Source organism: Pongo pygmaeus, chromosome 18, assembly GCF_028885625.2.
Source record: "Pongo pygmaeus isolate AG05252 chromosome 18, NHGRI_mPonPyg2-v2.0_pri, whole genome shotgun sequence".
Lineage (NCBI taxonomy): Eukaryota > Metazoa > Chordata > Mammalia > Primates > Hominidae > Pongo > Pongo pygmaeus.
In genome coordinates, this window is record NC_072391.2 from 57,580,247 (window position 1) to 57,591,594 (window position 11,348).

Here is an 11,348-nt window from a genome sequence, read left to right on the forward strand (position 1 = left end):
CAGCTACTTAGGAGGCTGAGACATGAGAACCACCTGAACCCGGGAGGCGGAGGTTGCAGTGAGGCAAGATTGCGCCAGCCTGGGCAACAGAGCGAGACTCTGTCTCAAAAAAGAAGAAAAAAAAATTCTATTACTTTGATCTTTCTATTATTCTGTCAACAAAATATATGTTCAATTGATTGCACTAGAGTTGAAAATTTCTGATGTCTTTCGTATTATATACATTTATATATATTCGTGTATATATGTGTGTGAGTGTATATTAATTGTATATTTTGTGACTAATCTATTTAACTGTTAAGTATAACACAGAAATTAGAGGACTGGTTTGGTTCACTTTAATTTTACTAACCTCTTTCTTATACTGTTCAGGAAGTCATGATGTGTTTACATTTTTGTCAAATCTGTGGTTCCTTGAAAAGACAGGTGTTCTTAATCCATCTGCCTCTGTATGTGAGCCTATAGCCCCTATCAATCTAATCCCACAGTGCTTTGACAAGCTTGCAATCTAAGGATCTGGGAGTGATAGAGTGGATATACTAGGCTATATAAACAGCAAAGAAGAAAAGCAGCTTGGATGTGCTTTAAATGTGATAAATTTCAGTAGCAAGGTATAACATTTATTATTTTAGTGTTTTTTCAGTTGGATTGAATTAAAACAACTTTCTCTCTGAGGGATTTGTTCTGGTCTCCCTTGTTCCAATACACAAGTGGGTTTTCTTGGGTATTGTGATACTTTATAACTATGATAGGAAGCATGAACCTCACTTCGGACCTGCCCACTAGACCAAAAACCCACCCGGACACCATAGCGTAGATAGCCAAAATGAATAAATTGCCCCGTCTTCAACTCTTTTTATAGCAATTACTTCTCACTCTTACTTAGCTTCTACTTTTTCTGTTGTTCTGATTTTACATGTTTCTGAACATGTGGATTTATCACACATTTTAAACTGTGGCTTGCCCTTGAAATTAATAGCTGAGTCTGACTTCCTGATTTTGACCCTTGGCTCTCACTCACGGACTCAGTTTGTTCCCAATCAGAATGCTTCGTGGAAAATATTTGTTTTATTGAGTCTTAGGCTATGATTTCACTCCAGTTCCGTGCAGTACAAGGAAATTTCGAAAACTCATCCAGTCAATCTATCACATTTCTCTGTGTATAGTGCTCCAGGACAACAACACATGGGTGAAAAATCTATTATATTTTTGAAGACCACTCTTCACACTTTTAAGCAAAACAATTTTAGAACTTCCCATGGAAGCTTAGTTCAGTATTTGACTGTTTTCCCTGCTACTGCAGACCTTTTCTCTCTAGTTTCAGTTATTTTTGTAACTAGTGGCTCCTTTTTGCCCTTTAAGGGACTATGGGAGAAATGAAGTAAAAGAGGCAGTATCCTAAGGCAGCAGATCTTCAAGTGTGGCCCCTGTATCAGTGGCAGCAACACTGCTTGGGAAATGCAATTTTGATTTCCATTCAGAACCTACTAAATCTGAACTCTGGGGTTGGGGCCCAGCACTTTGAATTTTGAGAAAACTCTCCAGGTGACTCTCTGATGCTTGAAGACATTTTAGAAACCCTGATGTCATAGTTGAGTATAGACTCTTCACATAAACTGGCTGCTGTGGGCTGAATATTTGCATCCTCCTAAACTCACAAGTTGAAGTCTGATCGCCAATGCGATGGTATTTGATGGAAGACTCTTGGAAGGTGATTAGACCATGAGTGTGGAGCCTTCAAGAATGGAATTAGCACCCTTATAAAACAAACCTCGGAAAGCTTATTCACTGTTTTCTGCTATGTGAGAACACAAGGAAAATGTGGCCACCTGCCACCCGGAAGACAGTCCTCACCAAAACCTGAGCAAGCTGACTCTCTTATCTTGGAATTCCAGTCTCCAAATCTGTGAAGAATAAATTTTTGTTGTTTATAAGCCACCTCGTTTATGGTATTTTGTCCTGGGGATAATAATGTAATTGGCGTAATTAGATTAAGATTAATAAATAATTAACATAGGTAAAGCCCTCAGAATGGTGCCTGCCACAGAGTAGGATGTTTGATTTTTATAATTATAACACAAACCAAATGAATAAAATACCAGCATACGTGAAATAGGTTCATGTGTTTACATTATTATAATAATAATTTTTTTTGGTAATTTTATTCTATTCTGCCTTTGATATGATTAGTTTTTAGTTGTTAGGTTGAACTGCTTCTTGATTTTAAGGGTAAGTTAGGAGGAAGAACAAGTGTATCTTTCCCCCCCTATTAAATAAATCATAGTCAGGCTTGGAAATGAAAAAGTAAAAGTGCGGTAATTAATTGTTGTGTGTTATGAAATAAAAAGATCTTCTGTTTGGAAGAGCTGTTGCAGCCACCTAACAAACACAGAAATTTACTCAAAAGTACCACGGACAAGGTTTTGTAATCCAAAACATCTTCGGTGAGGGAAGTTTCACCACCTCATGAAGCAGGATGTCACTTTATTGGGCATTTTAAATTGTCAGAATAAAGGGAAACTTTCCTTCCCTTGGTTTCTATCCTTTCACTTGCAATCTGCAAGACAAAGTACAAGCTAATTAACCTCTAAGGGCCTCTGATTCTCTTCTTTCTCTGGAACAGGGATAAGCCTGTCAACCTTGCAAAAGTACTGTGACCATTCAATGTGAAGACACTCATAAGTGCACCAACAAATGATGTCTCTCTAAGGAGAAACTTCTGTAGAATAGGATTGTGCTAAGGCAATTGGAGCTAAAAGTCTTTAATACTGCTCTTTCTTTAAGGCTGATAATTGTGTGAGGTGAAATTTTCATACAGAGGACAAGATATAGAAAAAGAATTGGGTCTTAGCAAAAGGGGGTCTAGGTTAAAGAAAAGATGTGTAGAAACCAATGCATATTTTACAGCTAACATTTTAATGCTGTTTTGTAGCATATTGTCTTCAGACAATTCTTACCTTGACAGTTCTCAGTGCTGTCTATGAGATAGTCTTATTTTTGGCAATATTAGAAAGTGCTTTCCAAGCTTGCCTGCTTATTTAATCTTTCCTACTCCTTGATATAGTTCTTCCTACTTGTGTTTGCAAGTGTTTGGATGTCACCTTTTTGTTAATTAACTCCTTTATTTTTTTGGTCTCTCTTTTGTGTACTCTGCAGATTTCTTTTTTCTTTTTTCCTTTTGGTTTCCTAGTGACAGCTTCCTTTCAATTCCTCTTCTCTGTTTGCCTCTCCTGAGAAGGAGCCAGTGTCAAAATGTTAGCTCAGTCGGGTTTCCCATTACCAGCTCTGCAAGTCCCCAGGCCCCTCCTGTATTTAGCAGGCTAGGAGTCACTGTGGCCCAAACATCATTTTCAAATTGTCATGTAGATAAATTCACAAGGCTTGGGGAAAATAGAAAAAATAACGAACACCTGTGAAATAATGATTACTATTGCTTTACCGTATGCCCACTTCATGTTAGATTTATCTAAATTCTTTCATTGGAAGCTGATAGAGCCATGCTGTAACTGTGAAATTAATTATCAGCTAGGAGGGCTAAGGACTTAAGGTGTGAAAATTGCTGGTTGACAAAGGGCCATTGTTCCATTACATCTTAAAACTGAAGTAGACAATGTAAACTAGTCTGAAAACCTGTCTAAAGTTTATTAGTCTGTTAACATACTCCTAGAAGATGTCTCATGGAGAAAAATTAATCAAGGAACAACAAGAACAAAATAAAAAGGAAATAGGCAACTTCTAGATGGAGTGTTTTCTCTGACTTTGAATATTTTAAAACAGATACTTTGGCATTAATTGCCAAATATTCAATTATCACGAAGCAAGATAGGTTAGGTGAGATGGGAATAAGTGATTGCTCTCTGCCATGTGACTTCTTTGGAGAATTGGCCTTTCCTCAATTATTTGATCCTGGCCATATGACCAATTCAATAGTCTGCTTTACCCCAATAGATATAGGATGCTATTTAGGGAGTCCAACAGACTAACCCAATTTTCTAGCACAGTGATTGGTATAACCAAGACATGTGACCAAAAAAGCACCAGTGAGAGACTGCTTGATATTTGAATAAACAGATATTCCATTCTAGGTTGAAAGTTGTTACCAATATACTTCATCAGTAGGCATCTTTCCACTTTTCTGAAGAATGCTTCTCTTCAGAGAGAAGCCAACTGAGAGAAGGAAATGAAGATGATAGTTGAAGAGAGAAATATAGTGTTCTTGATAAAATTCTTAGAGCCCCTGGCTCCAGCCATGCTAAGCCAGCTCTGGAAAGTTTTATGATTTCATAAATTCATTTTACTTGAGCTATCTAAGCTGAGTTTCTGATACTTCCTACCAAAATACTTCGGACTAATATAGAAACTCTATTAAGAATGCTGTCAATTCCAAGGTAAGGTATTCTTTATTGAGTGCCTAAATAAGATAGGCCTGTTATGAGACTGGAAGGAAAGATATATCTAAGAGACATACCTTGGCTTTCACAGACTGTTCATCTCTTTGGGAAAACAAGAAACAGTAAGTGAACAGACCCCTATATACTCGAGGGTAAAAAAAATTAAAGAAAAGAAAATATACTCCTAAGGAGTTTCAGAAAGCTGTTTTTAGCAGTCAGAAACTAAAAAATTAAACTACCACAGTGTTGCTTGACAAATAGTTTCTAAAAGCTTCAAAAATTAGTACAAGGACCTCTTCAAGGGAAATCAACATTTACTTAAATTAACTGAGAAATTGGAACAATTGGTAATTGAAATATTAGTCACAATGACATACAGTGGACACAGTTGCTTACCTCGTGGGGCTTAAATTCTAATAGAGTAAAGGGCCTGTAAACATGTAAACACATAAGTGAGGAAAGTACTTTGTACTGTTCATAAAAGTACTTATTGCACTCTGTAAATAGAATAATGTGATAAAACTACATACTAAATGTGAGAGAGCCCGTAGGGGTTTGTGATGTTTGAACCAACACAAATGAGAAGAATGAGAAGAAACCTGCAATTTCAACAGCCAGCAGAAGAGGTAATAGCAAGTGCAAATATTCTGACATTGCAAAGAATCTTGAAGTTCCAAAAAACCTAAAGAAAGCCAATGTGCTTGCAGTGTTCTCAGCAAGGCAGATTGGCTTGGAGAGATTGGAGACCTAATGCACCAGAAGCAAGGTCTTGCAGGGCTTTTAAGACAATGGCAGCATTTAGTTTCGATCAAATGACAACAGAAATAAAGGTTTTAAGAGAGAGAGTGGCATGATCCACATTTTCAAAATATCATTGTGGTTATTGCATAGAGGATGCTTCTTGGCCGAAGAAGTAAAAGAAGAAAGATGCTAGTGCCTTGGACAAAATGAACAGTACTGAATGCATGCTTTTTTGAGGGACAGTCATACATTGTTTGTTCAGTTCAGTAATCTCCATGGTTCCTTTCAAATCTACTCTAGAATCTTAGAAAGTTTTTCCGTATTTATGTGTAAATATACAAGACTGATGGATACAACAGTAAAACTATTATGTTGGTGCCAAAGTAATTGCAGTTTCAGACCATGAATTTTAAATCATTATAACTAGGCTCAAACACATCTTCATTAATCAAAATAGGAACCATTACAATCAACACTTTTTCTTTCCAATGAGAAATAAGTTTTTTTATTCTTGTAGCATAAAAATCCATGCTTCCACACTAATGCAAGATGTTACTAATAGTGGAAACTGAAGGGAAGAGGGCTTAAGGGGACATATGGGGACTCTCTGTAATTCCTGTTCAGTTTTTCTGTAACTGTTAAACTGTCCAAAAAAAAGTCTGTTTTTATAAGTGGAAACATGGTTTTATATGGACTAAAATACTATGGTTGCCTTTTTATTTTACACATGGTGAAATAAATTAGAGCAGGACATATTTTAAACTCAAAATTCACAAAATTAACTTATGAAAATGTTTACCCAGATCAAGAATATTAAAGAAACTTAGATTAAAAAAAAAAAAAAAAAAATCCATGCTTCGGGATTTGATGAACTCTTGGAAAGGATTTTCTGGATCCTGCTGGTTGTGGAAGTGTTTTCCCTGCACAAAGTTGTTGAGATGCTTGAAGAAGTGGTAGCTGGTTGGCAAGAGGTCAGGTGAATATGGCGGTTGAGGCAAAACTTTGTAGCCCGATTCATTCAACTTTTGATGTGTTGGTTGTGCAACGTGTGGTTGGGCGTTGTCGAGGAGAATTGTACCCTTTCTGTTGACCAATGCTAGCTGCAGGCGTTACAGTTTTCTGTGCATCTCATTGATTTGCTGAGCATACTCCTCAGATGTAATGGCTTCACCTGGATTCAGAAAGCCGTAATGGATCACACCAGCAGCAGACCACCAAACAGTGACCATGACCTTTTTTTGGTGCAAATTTGGCTTTGGGAAGTACTTTGAAGCTTCTTCTTAGTCTAGCCACTGAGCTGATCAGTGCTGGTTGTTGTATAAAATCCACTTTTCATCACACATTACAATCTGATCAATAAATGGTTCATTGTTGCACAGAAAAAGAGAAGATGACAGTTCAAAACGATGATTTTTTTTTTTGATTTTCACTCAGCTCATGGGGCACCCACTTATGGAACGTTTTTACCTTTCCAATTTGTTTCAAATGTGGAACTATCATAGGATGGTTGACACTGAGTTCTTCAGCAACTTCTTGTGTAGTTGTAAGAGGATCAGTTTTGATGATTGCTCTCAACTCTTCGTTGTCAACTTCCAACGGCCAGCCACTATGCTCCTTGTATTCAAGGCTCTCGTCTCCTTTGCTAAACTTCTTGAACCACCACTGCATTGTACGTTCATTAGCAGTTCCTGGGCTAAATGCTTTATTGATGTTGTGAGTTGTTTCTACTGCTTTATGACCTATTTTGAACTCAAATAAGAAGATTGTTCGAATTTGCATTTTGTCTGACATCGTTTCCATAGTCTAAAATCAACACAAAATAAACAGCAAGTAATGTCATTAGCAAAAGACATAAAGCGAAAAATGCTTATAAAAATGATGTATAACATAACCACATTTATTAAAGAATGTATTAGAATATCAAACGACAAATTCCAATAATGCAAAAACAGCACTTATGTTTGTGCTAACCTAATCATAATATATATTCCCATTTATTTGGGTAATATATAGATATTAGCTATTACAGGGGCTATTACACAATTACCTAAATAATTGCATTTCTGTCAATATGCTACTTTTATCATATGCTAATTAATATTATTTGAGAAAAATAAGAATTGTCGTATGATATCAACTCCCAGGTTTATAATTTCATATCTCAACGGTGGTAAGAAGTATGAACCTGTTTGCAGCATTTAGTCCTAAAAATAGGCCCCGTTTTAACAAGATGTTGTCTACATGACATCCTCTAGGTCAACATCCTAACTCTCATTTTAGCACTTTCATCTCTGATCTGAGTTTACCCACAAACTTATGTACACTGACTTCTACTGTCATTGCTTGCAGTTAATAACTGTTATTTCTAAGCACTATATCCCAATCTAGAGTGGCCCTGATTCCACATGTGCTATTCCCCCCGTCTCTGCAAGCACCCTGACCCCAGCCCATTTTCCCTGTCCTATATCATCATATGTAGTTCAGAGACTCCTGACACTAGTGAAGCTGATATAGGTGAGATCCCAGCATTCTGATTCCCTCGCTGAAGCCGATCACAATTCTGGCTTCACAGACAAGTTAGCGACTTTTCTGAGTTTCTTCTGAGAATCCCTTTAAGTCTCAGGCTTCCTGAAAATCATTGGCCAGACCCTGCTTCATTTTGCTCTGTTGTTGTTTCCAAGAAGGTTTTCTGAAGTTAGTTTTCTGTTCAGATGCAGACAGTAGTGGAACAACCTTTCTAAGGAGAAGATACTTAATGAGAAAATAATATATGTACAGATGTAGATAAGGGGTAATTGTAACCACAGACATGAAATTCAATATATATTACTTTGATGTGCACATTTAATCCTGGAAGAATGCTTTTAGATGAAGCATTCTTCTACTGCTTCTGAATGATGTACAGCGAAACCTTATTTTTCAGATCCCTTCTAGCTCAGCCTAACTTATGAGCTGACAGGATTCCTTACACCTTGGCCAGGTGCTTCAAGAAGTGTTCATCATCACAAGTCACTTGCAGGACTCTAGAATCATATTAAGAAAAAAAAACTATTAAAAGGCTTAAATAAAAATGAGCTCAAATCCCTCAAGAAGTGTTCTTTTACCTTGTCCCTGTTTATTTCCATGTTTAAAGACTGCTTAACGTCTGGGCGTGGTGGCTCATGCCTGTAATCCCAGCACTTTGGGAGGCTGAGGCAGGTGGATCACGAGGTCAGGAGATCGAGACCATCCTGGCTAAAATGATGAAACCCCGTCTCTACTAAAAATACGAAAAAATTAGCCGGGCGTGGTGGCAGGTGCCTGTAATCCCAGCTACTCGGGAGGCTGAGGCAGGAGAACGGCGTGAACCCAGGAGGCGGAGCTTGCAGTGAGCCGAGATCGCGCCACTGCACTCCAGCCTCGGGGACAGTGAGACTCCATCTCAAAAAACAAAACAAAAAAGACTGCTTAACTAACTGCATGCAATGAATCCTTCAGGATTAACGCTGATAGCAATTTTGTTTTCTAAGGAAAAGCTCTCAGTGTTATATATGTATTTTAATGTTTATTAATGTTTGGTTATTTTAAAATATATTTTATTTATGTATTATGTATTTCAGCTTTTTAATTAAATTACCTATAAACCTCTGTAACTTCATTTTGAATTACTTGATCTGTCTAAAACTGAGAAAGTTGTATTGAAGTAACATTCCATTTTCTAAGAGCTTTTACTATTTTACTATTGAATATTTTGTTACATAATGATTTGTGACTTAACTCCATTATAAATTGTGCCTTTTAACAATTTGAAATTGTTTTCTTCCTATCTAATGTTGTTCAGCCTTGATTTTCATTCAGTCTGAAGTAAATAATATCTCAGAATTTTTTGCCAATCATTTCATCATTCTTAAAACTACATTCATTTAAACAGCGTGTATTTGAATAGGGAGACTAGATAATCTGAAAATGTATTACAATTGAGATGCTTAGAAACAATTTCCATCTATTGTCATCATTAATATAGATTTCTAGAAATGAAGTAAAAAAATTCTGATACACACATATTTAATCAAAATTTTCTTCATCTTTAGTAAGTGTTCTGTAACAAATATAATCTTTGAGAGTCAAACGTTGAGCTAAGAAATGTATTTGTAAATTGGAAACGGGTTACCCTTAGTTTTCTATTTTTTGTATTAATCAGAATAGAGTAGGCTATTCTGAAGTAATTAATAGGTAGAAGAATGAAAAGAAAAAAGCTCCGTAGCTTAACACATTTGAGGACTCCTGTTGCAGTTGTGGCACAGCAACACACCAAATTGAATGATTCGTATCCATGCATTCTGGGTGTTTCCCTTTCCAATGGTGACTGAGAAATCCAGGCTGTTTTCACCTTGTGGCTATGCTACTGCCAGGACTCCAAGGCTCCTGAGTTACTATGCAGCAGTGGGGATTGTGTTGTAGACAGCACTTCCGTTCACCTTCCTTCTTTTACATTTCTTTCACATTTTTGCTTATTTCCTGGGAGAGCTTTTTCATTTGTCCTCTCTGCTATTAATCCAGTCTGATACCATGCCTGTTTTCCTTTCTCCTTTTCACTTGCAAATATCCATTTTGCTGAAGCATTTTCAGTTGTCTTACTGTCTTTCTCCACCATCAAACAGCTGTTGTTTTTCCTCATAATGACACATTGTTAACCCAGAGACAAAATGCTAAAGAGAGAAAACTTCTTTCATAGAGACAGGTATTTGAATTCTTTGGAAAATGCCGAACATTTCCCTACATTTTCTTATAGGTTTCATTGTAATTTTTGTTGAATGATAAGGTCATCTGAATCTTCATGATGATATGCTATTCTTCTTTTCAAGCTCAGAAGGCTCACTTTAAATTATTATTTTTTATTTTTAAATGACACATAGTAATTATGCATATTTATGGGGTACAGTGTGATATTTCAATACATGTATACCATGTGTAGTGATTAAATCAGGGTAATTAGCATATTTAGTATCTCAAAACTTCATTTCTTAATGTTGGGAACATTCAAAATCGCCTTTTCTAGCTATTTGAAAATACGCAATAAATTGCTGTGACTCATAGTCACCCCACAGTGTTTTTCTGCCTATTTGCATGGGTTGGGAAGTGATCTGACCTGACTCAATTGAATCTACAAGTTTGTGGGTCAAACTTGATCCTGATCCTATCAGATGCCCCTTTTGCCCGGCCTGATGCCCTCACCCTGATTCCAGCTGAAGGGAAAGTTCTGTGTGAGCCCTGGCTCACTTGGCTATGACAGTTTCTCATCCCACTCAGGAGTCTTGTTATCTTTTCTTGGGTTTCTTAGGTGCCAAAGCTGTGTCACAACTCAGAACTGTGACGTGGCTAACACTCTCTGAGTCAATTTTCAAAAAGCAGGAAATAAGAGCCAAAGACAAATGCTTCCTTTTCCACTTGTCAATTCTGAGAGAGCTTCTTTCTGTTCTTCCAAAGACTCTAGCAGGATCTGGCTCCAGCAGCCCACATGGTTACCCACTTAACAGAAAACACTTCTATTGCCTTCTTTCTTGCCTACTTCCCTCTCCACTTCCCCCTGTTCCTGTTTCCGCGTATTTCCTCCCAAACCAAGTTTTTATATACAATTCTCCATTTTCACACTCTGCTTTTGGTGTGTACCATGTTGAGAAACTAGTTGAGGTTACTTGATCGCAACCAGTCTAAGAGACCCCTCTCTCATTTTTCAGATCAAGAGTGAGACTTCTTAGATTATGAGCAAAGCTTTTTGCTTTCTTTTTTCTAGTTTACCAAGAAATCCATAGGGTAGTTTTATACACCAATGCATAATGTCACCCTGAACGTTTTCCTGATTGTCTAAAATACTCAACCAAGAGTATATCTAAAGGTAAAATTCCCAGTCATATTTCTTAACGTAGATAGACATATCTATACTTTATCTGCTGGTTTTCTACTTTCCGACATGATGAGCTACATTCTCCCCCCATCATGCCATATTATTTTTTCATAATTAATTGTTCATATTGTAATATAGGAAAAGGGGTAGTGAGGCCGGGCACGGTGACTCATGCCTGTAATCCTAGCACTTTGGGAGGCCGAGGTGGGTGGATTACCTGAGGTCGGGAGCTCAAGACCAGCCTGACCAGCATGGTGAAACCCCTGTCACTACTAAAAATACAAAAATTAGCCGGGCATGTTGGTGCATGCTTGTAATCCCAGCTACTGAGG

The 11,348-nt window shown here is 37.2% G+C and overlaps 1 pseudogene; it reads right to left on the reverse strand.

Moving 5' to 3' along the window:
- Window positions 1-5,576: 5,576 nt before the first annotated feature.
- On the reverse strand, window positions 5,577-6,932 carry LOC129015169 (histone-lysine N-methyltransferase SETMAR-like; annotated as a pseudogene).
- Between the last annotated feature and the right edge of the window lie 4,416 nt (window positions 6,933-11,348).